Source organism: Camelus dromedarius, chromosome X, assembly GCF_036321535.1.
Source record: "Camelus dromedarius isolate mCamDro1 chromosome X, mCamDro1.pat, whole genome shotgun sequence".
NCBI lineage: Eukaryota > Metazoa > Chordata > Mammalia > Artiodactyla > Camelidae > Camelus > Camelus dromedarius.
Window position 1 is genome coordinate 106,800,765 of NC_087472.1, and position 15,972 is coordinate 106,816,736.

Below are 15,972 nucleotides of genomic sequence, written 5' to 3' on the forward strand. Positions count from 1 at the left end.
GGCTGCTAAAATGTTAATTCAGTGAAGGAGTGCATTTCATGAACCACCCATCTGAGTAGGTTACTTTGGGTGTAGCTGTTTTGATTTTTCCTTCCTCTGAATATATGGTTTTGTTCATTTAATCAAACAAATCCAGTTGTTTAGCTGTTTTGTAGACAGATTCTTTGTGTGGCCAAGAATCCTGTTTGTGGTTGCTACACCACAACTAGATTTGAATGTGGTGCAGCCCAGCAAACAAGTGTTAATTTGGATCAATTGTAAAGATTGCCAGCAACAAACCAACGTGACCTCCCTCACTGGGTTCAGTTAGCAACCCTGCAAGCAAGGCACTAGGTTTATTCCATTATCATTTCCTTCATCCAGCAAAATCACTCCTCTTCCTGAATGATGAAATAATAATGATCTCAAAAGTAAGACATATTTTGTTCATCTTCATTTTCTCTATGTTCTTTTTCTCTGAGTACAGACGTGATAAATGTTTGTTAACAGATTCAAACAATATTGAAATGCATTAGGCAGAATGTCAAAATCCCTAAGAATCCCATCCTCAAGCGATAGCTACTATTAGCCATTTGAGAATATAATTTCTGCTCTTTCTGTGCTTACACTAACAAACATGTATTTCCTGTCAAAATTATAATAGCCATATTATCATGGGGTTCTGCAACTTCCTTGTTTAACTTTCTATTACAGTGAACATCTTTCCAAGTTTATACAGAGAGGTCCACTTCATTTTTCTTAATGGCTACACGGGATTCTTTTGAGTGGATATCGGATTCCATGGTTTACGTGGCTAATCACCCATTGATGGATACTTAGGTTGTCGATGTTTACACATACACACACACACACACACACACACACACACACACATACGGAGAGAGAGAGAATAGAATGTACATGTAGAAAAGTGCACATATCGTAAGCTTACAGCTTAATGAGTTTCCATAAAGTGAACACACCTATGCCAGATGAGAAAACAACATGACCAGCACCCTGGAGCCCCTCTTGCACTCCTTTCCAGTCACTTCGGCTCAAGAATAACTCCTAATCTGTCTTTTCATAGCACAGATTTGCCCGTTTTTATACTTTATATTAGTGGTTTCATATACAGTATGTTCTCTTTTGTGTCAGACTTGTTTTGCTGAACATGATGTCTGTGGGATTCATCTATATTGTTGCAGGGGGGTGGGGTTTGTTTATTCATTCTTATTGCTATGCAGTATTCCATTGTGTGGCTATACCACAATAAATCCTTTCTACTTTGATGAACATTTGCATAGTTTATAGTCTTTGGCTGTTGCAAATGCTGTGAACATTCTCGTACACATGTTTTGGTGAACATGTGCATGAGTTTCTGTTGTTTTCATTGTTTTTTTTCTATCAGAGATGGTGTTGAAGTGAATATCTTTGTGAATTTATCTAGTAATTTTTCTATAAAATACATTCTTAGAAATAGAATTGCTGGGTCAAATGGTATGCACGATTACATTTTGAGTAGATATGCCAAACTGCTCTCCAAAAATATTTTAAGTTGGTCTGCATCCCAAGCAACCCATCGTGGTTGCATCCCTTTGCTATTGCCATTATCTGTGACACAGACGCTGCTGTTGTGTCTTCTGGGCTAAAAGGCAAGGCTAATGAAACCACAATCTTCTTTTTGGCCCTTTTCAGACATTCCCTAGTGGGCTAATGTCTCTCTCATGTGTCCGCTGAAGGACAAACATTAAAATAACCTAGTGGGGGAGGGTATAGTTCAAGTAGAGTGCGTGCTTGGAATGCACAAGGTCCTGGGTTCAATCCCCAGTACCTCCTCTAAAAATAAACAAACCTAATTACACTGCCCCAGCAAAATAAAAATAAAAATAATACAACAATAAATAAATAAAATATTTAAAAATCAAAATAAATTAAAATAACCTAGTGTTCCAGGATGCCAGGGCATAGTGTGAAATTACCAGCTGAAACTACTGAGTAAATTGATGCTACAACAAGATGTACCAAATGAACCCCATGGCTCCAAGTGTCCTCCACTCCTGATTCAGATAACCTCATTTTCCGGGTAGAATCTATATCCATTCTAATGAGAATCACCTATCTTACCAACAGTTGGCCCATTCCAAATGCCCCGTCCTTGGGAAGCATTTGGCTTGGACAGTGTTTCCTAACCTGGGAGCTCTTGACACTTAGAGTGGGACCATTCTATGTTTGGGGGCGTCCTGTGCACTGCAGGACGGTGAGCAGCATCCCTGGTCTCCACCGCCAGACACCATGGCATCCACCCTTCAGTTGTGACAACCCGGAATGCCTCCAGGTATTCCCAAATGTCCCCTGAGAGGTAGAATCACCCCCATTTGAGAACCACCAGGGTCCTGCTTACAGAGGACCCTAGCTCTAAATCAGATTATGTTTAGATTCTGACTCCACTACTTCTTGTCATGTGCCCTTGGGCAAAGTACCCAAATTCTCTATGCCTCAGTTGGCTCATCTCTAAAATAGAGATATTAATAGTAATACTTACCTTAATCGGTTCTTGTAAAGATTAAATGAGATTCCTCATGTGAAGCACGTAGCAGTCTTTGGCACAAAATAAGTATTCTAAGTTGTTAGATTTTTCAGTCGTAATCTTTCTTCTTATTATTATTTAAAACTGAGGTGGTGGAAAAGGGTATTCACTTTCCAGAAAACGATGTGGATAACGTGTATTTGAAAAACATCAAAGGACAGTGCTCTTGGAACAGGCAGTGGGGAATGTGGGGAAAGCGTTATTTAAGTGCTATGAAGGGGAACAGCGGCATTTGGTTTTACCTCTGTTCTTTCTCAAATTAGCATTTATGGAAACCAGAATTTGGGGAAAATGGACGTTGGCAGCAGAATTAGACGTTTTTAAGAATGTGCTAAATCGCCGTGGGGAAATACATGATCGCGTTCTTCTTGTTAACATGAAATTAGTAAATTTTCAATAGTTTGTTGAGCATTGTTATTTTGAATAATAAAATGAGTTCAGTGCTAAAGCAGCCATATGGTTTCTGATATTATTGAGTAGAGAATTTTACCTGTTATGGGCTTTGTTGAGCTGATTATCACCGCGTGGCCTCTTCTCCCAGCAGAGGTCTGAGATAAACATGGGCGTCAGGAAACGTTGTCTTCTTGTCAGCGGGACAGAGTGGCATATGGGACTGGGTTCTAGATGAGGCGCGTGGGGGCCAGGGCTGTGTCTTTGTGTTGCCAAAATGCCATCTTGGCGAGTCACTTCTTCCCTTTGGGCCTCAGGTTCTCAACTGGGCAGGTGAGATTAATTCAGCGTTTCCCAGCTACATTCTGAGGAATCTGAGGGATGTGAAGAGATGTTCTGAAAAGGAAGTGAGATTATAGCAAGTGTAATTAGAAGATACTCTGAGGTACAATTTTCCCTCTGCAGGACTTCTCAAGTTTTCCTTAGAGTTCTTGTGACCCTAAGATGGGCTTAACATCAACAAGTTTCTCACACTTATTTGATCATGGAACAGTTTGAGAAATCCTGCATTAGTTTATGAGTTCGTTTTCTGATTCCCTCTGTATGCATTTTCTATGGCTGCTGCAACAAATTACCACAAACTTAGTGGCTTAAAACAACACACACTTGCTATCTTACAGCTCTGTAGGTTACAATATGACACAGGTCTCACTGGATTAAAATGAAGTGGTGACAGGGCTGCATTCCTCCTGGAGGCTCTAGGGGAGAATCCCTGTCTTTGCCTTTTCTAGCTTTTAGAAGCCACCCACATTCCTAGGCTCATGGCACCCTGTCTCCCATTTCAAAGCCAGAAATGTTGCATCTCTCTGGCCAGTTTTCCATAGTCACATCTCCCTCTCACTCTGAAGTCTGCTTCTATTTCAAGGGCCACTGTGTTTATATTGGGCCCACTGGGTAATCCAGGGGACTCTCCACGTCTGAAAGTCATTAATTTAATTGCATCAGCAAAGTCCCTTTTGCCATGTAAGGCAACATACAGTTGACCCTTGAACAGTGTGGAGGCAGTTAGGGGCACGGATCCCTGCACAGTGGAGAATTTTCATATAACTCACAGTGGCCCTCGGTAAACCTGGTTGCTCTGCACATGCTCTTCCACATCCACAGGTTCAGCCAACCACAGAACGTGTATTACTGTTAATATTTACTCTTGGGGAAAAAAATCTGCATGTACGTGGACCTGCACGCTTCAAACCCTTGTTGTTCAAGGGTCAGCTGTATTTCCAGGTTTCAGGGATTAGGGTGTGAATATCTTTGGGGGTCATTATTCTACCAGCCACATTATCTGTCTCAGTGGCTTCTCCATTTCTCAACAGTGGAGGTTGTGAGGTAATGTTTGTAGAGCCAGAAAGAAGCTCAGGTGATTATCTTTCTTGTTTACTTGCTTATAGAATGACTATCTTGCAAGAGATATTAAGCTCTTCCGGCTTTTCCTCACCTCAAGAAAAATAAAATCAAAGAACACATCAGTAGTTAAAACAAGGCTCTGGAACTGTTCTGTGCACTATTTTATTTTGTTTTCACCTCCTCTCCTTGTCTAGACAAGAACATCTCCTTGAAAGGAACTAGGCTTGGAACTGTACTTCAATACATAAAATTGCCAGGCTAGACATCAACAATTAGTCACTGGAATTAAAATGTGAACATAAAGGGATTCAAAGAGTTTATTTGCTCTTTTTTGGTATAACTATTACCTGGCTCAATTTCTTTAAAAAAAATGAACACGAGAAATGTTTAAAAATTTCAAGCCACTCATGATCATCAGCTTGTGAAAAAAAAGAAACCAAAGAATTGTATTCCTTCTCACTACTTGTTAAAAGCTCCAAAAGCCAATCTATATGAAGTGGAAGCATTGGATGGGTTTGCTTGCAGTTGATATTTTATCTCACATGAAAGGAATGAGGTGGAAAATGAGTTTTGCCTTTAAAAATATTTTTAAATCTTGGTGTTTGGACTCATATTAAGTTTTCGTTGTTGCTTTTATTTAGCTATTTATAGAGCTATCATATGATCCAGCAATTCCAGTCCTAGGCATATACCCAAGAGAATTGAAAACACGTTCACATGAAAACTTGTGCATGAAAATTCACAGCAGCTTTATTCATAATGGCCAAAAGTGAAAACAACACAAAGATCCATCAACTGATGAATGGTTAAACAAAATTTGGTACATTCATACAATGAATTTTTTCAGCTATAAGAAGAAATGAAGTACTAATGCATGCTACAACATGGATGAATCCTGAAAGCATGCTAAGAGAAAGAAACCAGAAACAAAAGGCAATGTATTATATAATTACACTTATATTAAAAGTCCAAGATAGGTAAATCTATAGAGACATGGAGCAGATTAGTGGTGATCAGGGCCTGAGGTGAGAGGAGATGGAGAGTGACTGCTAATGGGTGTAGATTGGTATAACCCATACGACATAATGGTAATGGTTGCATATATCTGTGAATATACCAAAAAAAAAAAAAAAACCTCACTGAATTGTATACTTTAAAATGGTGAATTCTATAGTATACAAATTTTGTCTTTAAAAAATTGCATCAGAACTCTGGGTATTTGATCTGGCATGTAAGAAGCTTGGAAGACATCACTCTGCTTAACAAGTACAGGTCTGAACAAACTGAAAAATCAACAACTCTGCTTAGATCCATTAAAGAAGTGAAGTCACAGGGCAAACTGCTGCCTCCAAAAATTGGAGGGATCAACAGGCAAATACAGAGAATCACAAATTATTGGAACAGCAGTCTCCAAGGGAACCAGCACCAGGTTAGGGAAACCTGAACTGTAATTGATGAATTGCTGGAGGTTCAGTGTGGATAACTCTGAGAGTTAAAAACCCCAGGGAAACCCAGTGATCAGGAGGCCTCCAAACTTTTGTGAGTTTTACCTCCTGGATCTCTACGAGGTTCACAGATGATGTGATTATTTATGTAGAAGATCTGAAATAATCAACAAAAAAGTTCCTGGGACTAATAAGCACATATAGCAAGGTTGTAGGATACAAGGTTAACATACAAAAGTTAATTGCTTTCCTATATATCATCAATGAACAAGTGGAATTTGGAATTAATACCACAATACTATTGACATTAGTGCCCCTCCCCAAAATGAAATACTTAAGTAGAAATGTAATGAAATTTGTACAACATCCATATGAGGGAAACTGCAAAAGTTTGATGAATAAAAACAAAGAAGAACTAAATAAATGGAGAGATATCACATGTTCATGGGTAGGAGGATTCAACAGTGTCAAGATGTCAGTTTGGAATTTGATCTACAGATTCAAGGCAATCCCAATCAAAATCCCAGCAAGTTATTTTGTGGATATTGGCAAACTGATTCTAAAGTTTATATGAGGAAGCAAAAGACCCAGAGTAGCCAACACAATACTGAAAAAGAAGAAGAAAGTTGGAGGACTGACACTACCTGACTTCAAGACTTAGTATAAAATGCCAGTCATCAAGACAGTGTGGTATTGGCAAGAGAATAGGCACATAGATCAATGGAACAGAATAGAGATCCCAGAAATAGACCTGCATAAATACAATCAACTGATCTTTGCCAAAAGAGCAAAGGCAATACAGTGGAGCAAAGATAGTCTCTTCAATAATTAGTGCTGGGACAACTGGACATCCACAAACAAAAAATTGACTCTAGACCTAGATCTTACACCCTTCACAAAAATTAACTTGAAGTGGATCACAGCCCTAAATGTAAAATGCAAAACTATAAAAGTCAAAGAAAATAACAGAAAAAAAACCATATGACCTTGGGTATGGAGATGACTTTCTAGATACAACACCAAAGCCATGCTCCATGAAATAGAAAATTGATAAGCTAGACTTCATTTAAATTGAAAGTTTCTGCTCAGTGAAAGACAATGTCAAGAGAATGAGAAAACAGGTCATAGACTGGGAGAAAATATTTGCAAAAGACACATCTGATAAAGGATTGATGTCCAAAATATATAAAGATCTCTTAAAACTCAACAGTAAGAAAGCAGACAACCCTATTTAAAAAGAAATAAGCCAAAGACATAACAGACAATTTACCAAAGAAGATATACAGATAGCAAATAAGCACACAAAAAAATGCTTCACATAATATATGATCAGGGAAATGGAAGTTGAAACAACAATGAGATACCACTATAGGCCTACTATAATGGCCCAGATCCAGAACACTGACAACACCAAGTGCTGGTGAAGATGCAGAGTGACAGGAACTCTCATACATTGCTGGTGAGAATACAAAATGGTATAGGTGCTTTGGAAGACAGTTTAGCAGTTTCTATAAAACTAAATATACTCTTACTGTATGATCCAGCAATCACACTCCTTAGTATTTACCCAAAGGAGTTGAAAACTTACGTCCACTGGAATACCTGCACATGGATGTTTATTCATAATTGCTAAAACTTAGGAGCAACCAAGATGTCCTTCAGCACGTGAATGGATAAATAAACTGTGGTCCATCCAGACAATAGGCTATTAGCCCTAAAGAGAAATGATCTATCAAGCTGTGAAAAGACATGAAGGAAAGTTATATGCATAGTGAAAGAAGCCAATCTGAAAAGACTAAGTACTGCATGATTCCAACTAGATGACATTTTGGAAAAGACAAAGCTATGAACACAATGAAAAGCTCAGTGGTTGTCAGGGGCTGGGGTAAGGGAAGGATGAATAGATACAGCACAGAGGATTTTTAGGGCAGTGAAACTACTCTGTCTGATACTATAATTGTGAATACATCTCATTACACATTTGTCCAGACCAGTAGAACATACAACACAAAGCAGACTATGGACTTAGGATGATTATGATATGTCAGTGTAGGTTTATCAATTGCAACAAATGGGCCGCTCTGGTGGGGATGTTGGCAATGAGGGAGGCTATGCACAGGTGAGGGTAAGGGGTATATGGGAGATCGTTGAACCTTTTACTTGAGTTTGCTATGAAACTGAAACTGCTCCAAGAAACAATCTATTAAAAATGCACCCATTAACATAAGTTGGTGCAGCCACTATGGAGGACAGTATGGAGGTTCCTTAAAAAACTAAAAATAGACTTACCCTAAAGTCCAGCAATCCCACTCCTGGGCATATATCCAGAGAAAACTCAATTTAAAAAGATACATGCACCCCAGTGTTCATAGCAGCACTGTTTACAATATCCAAGACATGGAAGCAACCTAAATGTCCATCAACAGAAGACTGGATAAAGAAGATGTTTTTTATTTATACAATGGAATACTACTCAGCCATGAAAGAAAATGAAATAATGCCATTTGCAGCAACATGGATAGACCTAGAGATTATCATATTAAGTGAAGTAAGTCAGACAGAGAAAGACAAATATCATATGATTATATGTGGAATCTAAAAAAAAATTGTACCCATTAGTTATGACTCTCCAAGCCCTGGTAATATTTTACCATAATTTATTTTTTTTTAAAACTTCAGTTTCTGTATGTTTCATTGCTCAAAGGGAACATTGTTTTCCTTACATCAAAGCAAAATTACTTAGCCAGGTCTGGTGGAACACATCTCAATTTATCATTTTAAAAGTACTATATTGAAGAGAAAATATTTCTGGGGAAGAAAGTCTGGAAAATGGCAACTGAAAACTCAGCTCTGTGCCAGTAATTGCTGATGGCTTGTTTTTATGTCATACCCGGCATTTTGTATCATCCTGCAAATTACTTTCTCTCTGTTCAGTTGCTCCTTTTACATGTTTTGACACTTAATAGTAAAAGCCAGGAAGCGAGATCTTTTTTTCATTTTTACTGGAAGTGATTTTAGCTACTTTGGAACAAATGTCCTAAATATAAATATTGCCCGCTGGTCTTGTTTCCATGCTAATGGACACAAATGGCTTTCAGTATAGATGCAGAAGTGTACTTTCCCAAAAGCTTTCTTTCAATCAACAAATACGCAGAAGCACAAAATGAAAATGCTATGTCTGTCCTTCTGGAATGTACAATCTAGCCAGAGCGAAAAGGGCCCAGTGTAAAGAATCAAATAGCTTTCTAATGTTTAAATAAGTCAAGAAATAGCTGAAAGTGAGGACGGGAGTGGTGAGTGTGATGCTTACAGACAAGGGAGGTATCCTATGAAGTTAAGGTTTTCTGGGAAAATAACTGATATCTAAACATCCACAATCCTTGAGCTTCCTCTTGCAGTGAGATGGCATGAGTTATTCCCTACGTCTCTCAGTGTCTAGGTCATTTGGAGCCTCGAGAGAAACGTGAAGGAAAAATATGCTACTGAGAAATCTTTATAGACTCATCTGCTCAGATATACATCATGTTGCAATGGTAGTTGTAAAAAGATGGGGTTTCTTTGCTGTTTGAAATAGGGAAACTTCATGAAACTCTGTCATTTCCTATGCTACAGGTCTGGTGATTTCAGCAGGTCCAGAACACGGTCAACAAACTTTTTCTGTGAAGGACCAGGTCATAAACATTGGCCTTGAGAGTCACACATCTCTAGTGCAACCACTCATCTTTGTCATTGTATCAGTTTGAATCCTGGCTCTGTCACTTACAATCTGTTTCCTTGGACAAGTTAACCTCCCAGTGCTTGATGTCTTTCTTGATCTGTGAAATGGGTACGTATTAATATACCTTACCTCATTAAATTCTTTAATGATTGAAGCAGGGAATACACAATTAGAGCTAGGAATAAGAATGAGTACATATTTACATTCACCAGAAATATTAGTTGTTCCTCACATATCTAAATCTCCTGCGGATGGAGCATGGCTCCCAGCTTAGCTTATCTGTGCTGTGAGTCATTGACAAGCAATCCTTACCATTAACAGTTGTGTTGGCTACAAACCCTCATGGTCCTAATGGGTTGTACTTTTATATCTTCTTACATTAAATGTTTTTCTATCCATAGACAAATACATAAATCAGGAACGTGGCAGAAATCGTAGAAAGTGGCATCTGGGTCAAGCTTCTGCAAGTGAAAAACAGTTTTAAATTATGGGTGCACATATTCACATATTTGGGAATTTAATTCTTAATTGGTTTTCAGGAAAATAAATCAATAGTGCCTGTGAGTGAAAATGACCTTGGAACATGTTGTCTGGCTACAACAGTTGAGATTACCAAAAGGTCGACAAAGTGATTATGTGCCTGAAAATTATGCAGTATGCTTTTTGTGTTAATATCACTGAACTCTGGAATTCTGAGTCTTACCATTTTTATGAATACAGTGATGTTTATATTTATTAGCACACACTTCCTTGTCCCATTAATATTAGCTGGTGGTATGGAAATCAATCAAAATTAAACTCATTAAATAAGTTCAATATTTCACAAAATCACATTATCATATTTTTTTTTACTTGTAACTATTTTTCAAATTATCTTCATATTGCCACATTAATTAATCATTGCTTGGGATGTGCTTTTATGAATTCTATGACTTCCTCCCAAAAGTTTATCCTGTTATTTGCTATACTTACCCCAAAATTGAGTGTGTGTGTGTGTGTGTGTGTGCGCGCGCGTGTGTGCATACATGTCAGGGGTTATCAAAATCTGGACCTAGGAGAGTGTGTGTGGAGCACATGTCTCATTTATCATGCATGTTGCATGCATCGCTCCATCCTCCGTAAGCACTGTTTTTATCTCCACTTTACAGAGCAGGGAACTGAGGCTTAGAATGGTTAGATACTCACATGGCTAGTTGTGGGCTGAGCTGAAATTCAAAGCCAGGTGGCAGGGCTACAGAGCTCTCCCTGCAACCATTGTGCTGTGATATTACAGCCCATTTGAAGGCAACAGCCACAAATGAGCAGGTGAGACCTGTTTATTACACTGTTCCAAAGACAGTGGCTGCTTAACTGCACTACTGTTAGAAATATTCCCCATCATGCCCACGGCACAAATCATAGAAAGTAGCACCTGGATCAAGCTTGTGCAAGTGAAAAACAATTTGAAATTATGGGTGTACAAATTTGGGGATTTAATTCTTTTTTTTAAACATTTTTGATTGATTTATAATTATTTTACAATGTTGTGTCAAATTCTAGTGTAGAGCACAATTTTTCAGTTATATATAAACATACATATATTCATCGTCACATTTTTTTCTCTGTGAGCTACCATAAGATCTTGCATATATTTCCCTGTGCTATACAGTATAATCTTGTTTATCTATTCTACATTTTGAACTCCCAGACTATCCCTTCCCACCCCCTGCCCCCTTGGCAACCACAAGTTTGTATTCTATGTCTATGAGTCTGTTTCTGTTTTGTAATTATGTTTGTTTGTTTGTTTAGATTCCACATATGAGTGATCTCATGTGGTATTTTTCTTTCTCTTTCTGGCTTACTTCACTTAGAATGACATTCTCCAGGAGCATCCATGTTGCTGCAAATGGTGTTATATTGTCCATTTTTATGGCTGGATAGTATTCCATTGTATAAATATACCACCACTTCTTTATCCAGTCATCTGTCGATGGACATTTAGGCTGTTTCCATGTCTTGGCTATTGTAAATAGTGCAGCTATGAACATTGGGGTGCAGGTGTCTTTTTGAAGTAGGGTTCCTTCTGGATATATGCCCAGGAGTGGGATTCCTGGGTCATATGGTAACTCTATTCCTAGTCTTTTGAGGAATCTCCATACTGTTTTCCACAGTGGCTGCACCAACCTGCATTCCCTCCAGCAGTGTAGGAGGGTTCCCTTTTCTCCACAGCCTCTCCAGCATTTGTCATTTGTGGACTTTCGAATGATGGCTACTCTGACTGGTGTGAGGTGATACCTCATTGTAGTTTTGATTTGCATTTCTCTGATAATTAGTGATATTGAACATTTTTTCATGTGCCTATTGGACACAAGGGTGGTTCAACATATGCAAATCAATCAATGTAATACATCACATCAACAAGAGAAAGGACAAAAAACACTTGATCATCTCAATAGATGCAGAGAAAGCTTTTGATAAAATTCAACACCCATTTATGATAAAAACTCTTGCCAAAGTGGGTATAGAGGGAACATATCTCAACATAATAAAAGCTATATATGACAAACCTACAGCCAGCATAGCACTCAACGGTAAAAAACTCAAAAGCTTCCCACTAAAATCTGGGAAAAGACAAGGCTGCCCACTCTCGTATTCAACATAGTCTTGGAAGTCCTAGCCACAGCAATCAGGCAAGAGAGAGAAATCAAAGGGATCAAAGTTGGAAAAGAAGAGGTAAAAATGTCACTATATGCTGAGGACATGTTACTATATATAGAAAACCCTAAAAGGGGATTTAATTCTTAATCGGTGGCATTATTAGGTTTCGTTTCTGCTGCCTGTGAAAGAGAAGGGACAAGGATACGACTCTACCTTTGGTATCAGAGAAATCTGGCAGAGTCAGTGAATAAACGAATAGGCAGACAGTCCACCTTTCACATGGGAGTGTGGAGGGGTGCGAGAAAAGGGAGTTGAGGCAGGAGGGAGTGAGGCAATGGTGCATGGCAAATGCTTTGTGGGTCTGGAGAAAAATAATGTCTTATGGGAAAAGTGCATGGAATTTGCCACCCCTGATGGTTTCCTTAATCCCAGGCCATTACAATGGTTCTCATCCTGGACTGCACGTTAGAATCCCCCGGAGAGCTTTGTAAACCTACCAGTGCCTGTGCCTCAACCCTAGAGTCCAACTGGCTGGATCTATACCTGTACTGTCCAACCGAGTAGCCTCTAGCCACAGTGGCTACTTACATTTAAATCAATGAAGGTTAAATGAAATTAAAAATTCAGTGATCCTGTTTCACTAGCCACATCTCAAGTGTTCATTAGCATGGATGGCTAGTGACCAGCGTATCAGACAGAACAAAAATTTCATAATCACAGGAGGGTCTATTGGGCCTCACTGGTCCGGAGTGGGGCGTGGGTATGAGTATTTTTGAAACTGCACCAAGTAATTCTTTTCTTTTTTTAATCGAGGTGTGCACCAAGTAATCCTAATGTGCAACCAGGTTAGAGAACTACTGGTTCATATGGAGTTTGTTCTAAAATGTATTACCACTTGCATCTGAAGTGATTTCGCTTTTGGAGCGAATATTCCAAGAATATTATTAACGCTAGACTTTTTCTCCCTGCAGTCTAGTAATATAGAGGCATATACTTTTATTTAAAACAGCTTGCTTGCTTATTTGCTATACAAGTAAAGATTTAGGTGAGTTAACTACCACCCTTCAATTGAAAATGTGTAAATTGCCTTTTCTCACTTAGGTTACACACAATGCATGCAGGTTTTAAACTACCTATTGAAGGAGTTTAATAAGATAAATTATCTTAAACTGAAACTAAGAAGTTTATCAGCAGCAGCTCATATCTTGGGCAATAGATTAGAGGTGATTGATGTTTGTATATTTGGTGATACTCAAAGTTAATTCATTAAGGTAAGAAATTGATTAAGTCTAATGTAATTTTTAGGAAATTGTTTGCCTTTCCTATCATTGAGAGGAGACTTCTGCAAATTATTAAGTGCAATTGATGAAACAAAATACTGTCAGATGTAGCATTGAAATGAGAAAATGGAAAAGAATTCACTTCGGTATTTTTTGCTACTGTTACCTGTTTTGTTTTGCTTAAGAATTTCAGTATAGATTCTTCCATCTTCTAAATATGATACTCATGTTTCCTTAAGGCTTGCTTTACTTCCTGCTGATCTGTAAATATCTGACTAGGGATTGAGTTCTCCAGTTTGGCATTATATTTCTCCAGCATCCCTGTATCTTTTAGATAATCTTGTTCCGAAATCCATTTCTTGATTAATGAGCAGTGAATCTGCTCATATCTGAATAAATTATCTGCTCTTTAGAGAGCTCACGTGACATCTTCCCCATAAAGAGTGTCCTCTCATCTGAGTGTCCTTGTTGGGTTAAACCCGCCACATCCATCCTTGTAACTCAGCTTTCCTTGCAATGGAAAAGAAATGCCATCTTCTGCAGCCTATTGAAACCAGTGACGTCATACCTGTGTCTCTGTGAGAGCCAGAAGAAAATGATCTCTCTTCTAGGTCCACCCTCCCCAACACATAACATGAGATATGAATATCTCATTATACCCCTGAAGGCATTTCTCCAAGTATAATGTTGGATCTGACTCTCTGGGGATCCAGATTTAGTGGAAGAACTGAGGGACTCCCATAAAGAAAACATCCGTAAGGGCTGCTTGTTTTATTGCTGCCTAAAGTCCCTTTTTGTCAATTGATGCCAGGCATGGAGCCTCCCTTTACCACTCACATTATAGACTTCAGTGTTTTCTTCCTCTCACTATCCCCTTCCTGTCTGTTCTGCACCACTCTGCCTTGCTCATCCTTCCTAAAACTCCCCTTTCATTGTGTCACACCTCTACCCAACAACTTAGCATGCGTATCCCCACTTGTAAAGGCTATGACACTTGGGAGGTTTTCTAGAATGCCTGTTTCTCTTTCTTTAAAATAAACACCAGTCCCCCCGTCCTTACTCCTGGAGGTAAGCACCCCATCAGCTGTCTGGTCTGTTTCTGCCTGCTGCCCTGCCTCTATTTGTACACCTTTCTGTGCCTCTATTCTATAAAGCCTTTGGGCACTCAGATGCTCTCCATGCAATTACCAGGTTTCTCCCTGTTGCAGAGAGGCTTTCCAGTCCTTGTTGGGTGCTCTGTGTCACACTTCCTTTGCACATGTGTCTTCCAAGGGACTTATTGAAGAAAAGGTCACTGGCATTGGTGTGCTGTGATATAGCCTAAGGGTTAAAGCCATTGCATCCGGAAACACACTGCCTGGGTTTGAACTCCTTACTCCCTAGTTATGTGACTTCAGGCAAGTTATTTAAGCTCCCTTTGTCTCAGTTTGCTTATCTGCAAAATGAGAATAATCCTAGTACCTGCCACCTAGCGTATAGCATGTATTCAGTAAACACTAACTAACTGTTAGATGTTCTTTGTTGTGGTTTTCACTGTTTCAGATTCGTGGCCTTAAGTAACCTTCCAGTTGCCTAATACTGTGCTTTGATGGCAGATGTTTAGATCTGAAGGTTCTAAAAGTTACTCTTTCTGCAAGTGGGTTACAGTAGCAGCAGGAGGATACTAGAAATTAGACCAAGGTCAAGTGCTGGGGGTGGGGAGAGGACAGATCACCATGGTTAGAGAAGCAAATGACAGTAAGAAGAGAAAGCAGAATCATCCTTCTGTCCTTTTACTTGTCACCTTACCTCTTAAAGTTCTGAACACTACAAAGGTAGAGTCTGATAATTAAACTAAAAGATATCACATTTTCACTGTACCCTTTATAGTATCAGAAGGATTAAAATGTCCTTCCCAATTTTTTCACATTTTTTAATGTACAATCAGAAAAAAATATTAACACCTCAAGTGCCAATTCTATGGTACTGGTTGAAAGAGGCTAATTGGACCAACGAAAGTTTTGTCGGTAATATATGTAATCCAGATGAAATTTCACTGTGCCATTTGATCAGATTGTCATAGTTCTGAGATAAAAGCATCACCTATTTCTCAATATCGACTATATATTATTTAAAACCTGAAGGATGTCATTAAACATATATCTATCATCTTGTTCATAAAAGACTTTACATGTTCTGCAAAGTGACTGATAATGAATAGTTTTTATTTTATTGTCCAGTTGGTCAGCTACTCTCTTTCCATGTGAAAATGTAGAAAGTGAAGGAATGACCTGCCATGAGGTTCCGTGGGGAGAAGTACAGGAGAGGTTCCTGGGGAGGACTCCAGATTCAAACTGTTTAGATTTGTTATCTGTGTGAACAGAAGAAGTTAAGGAAGGTGAGGTTGGCTGCTACATCACATACATCCCCAAATCTCACCAATTTACTACTCAATTTACTACAATTTACTACTCACACATACTGTTGTAGTGTCTACAATTCGTGCGACAGCTGTGCTCTAAACAAGGATTCAAGGACCCAAGCTGTTTTTTC

General features: G+C 38.8%; 1 protein-coding gene across 3 annotated transcripts in view; it reads left to right on the forward strand.

Moving 5' to 3' along the window:
- Nucleotides 1-15,972, forward strand: part of ARHGAP6 (Rho GTPase activating protein 6) — a 446,321-nt gene that overhangs the window by 333,267 nt on the left and 97,082 nt on the right. Inside the window, exon 1 of one of the 3 annotated variants that reach the window (XM_064482587.1) lies at nucleotides 9,443-9,631. The exons of the other annotated variants lie outside the window; for them this stretch is intronic. The gene's annotated coding sequence lies outside the window, so the exon portion shown is untranslated. Of the gene's footprint in view, nucleotides 1-9,442; nucleotides 9,632-15,972 lie in introns of those variants that run through there. 3 annotated transcript variants of the gene reach the window in all.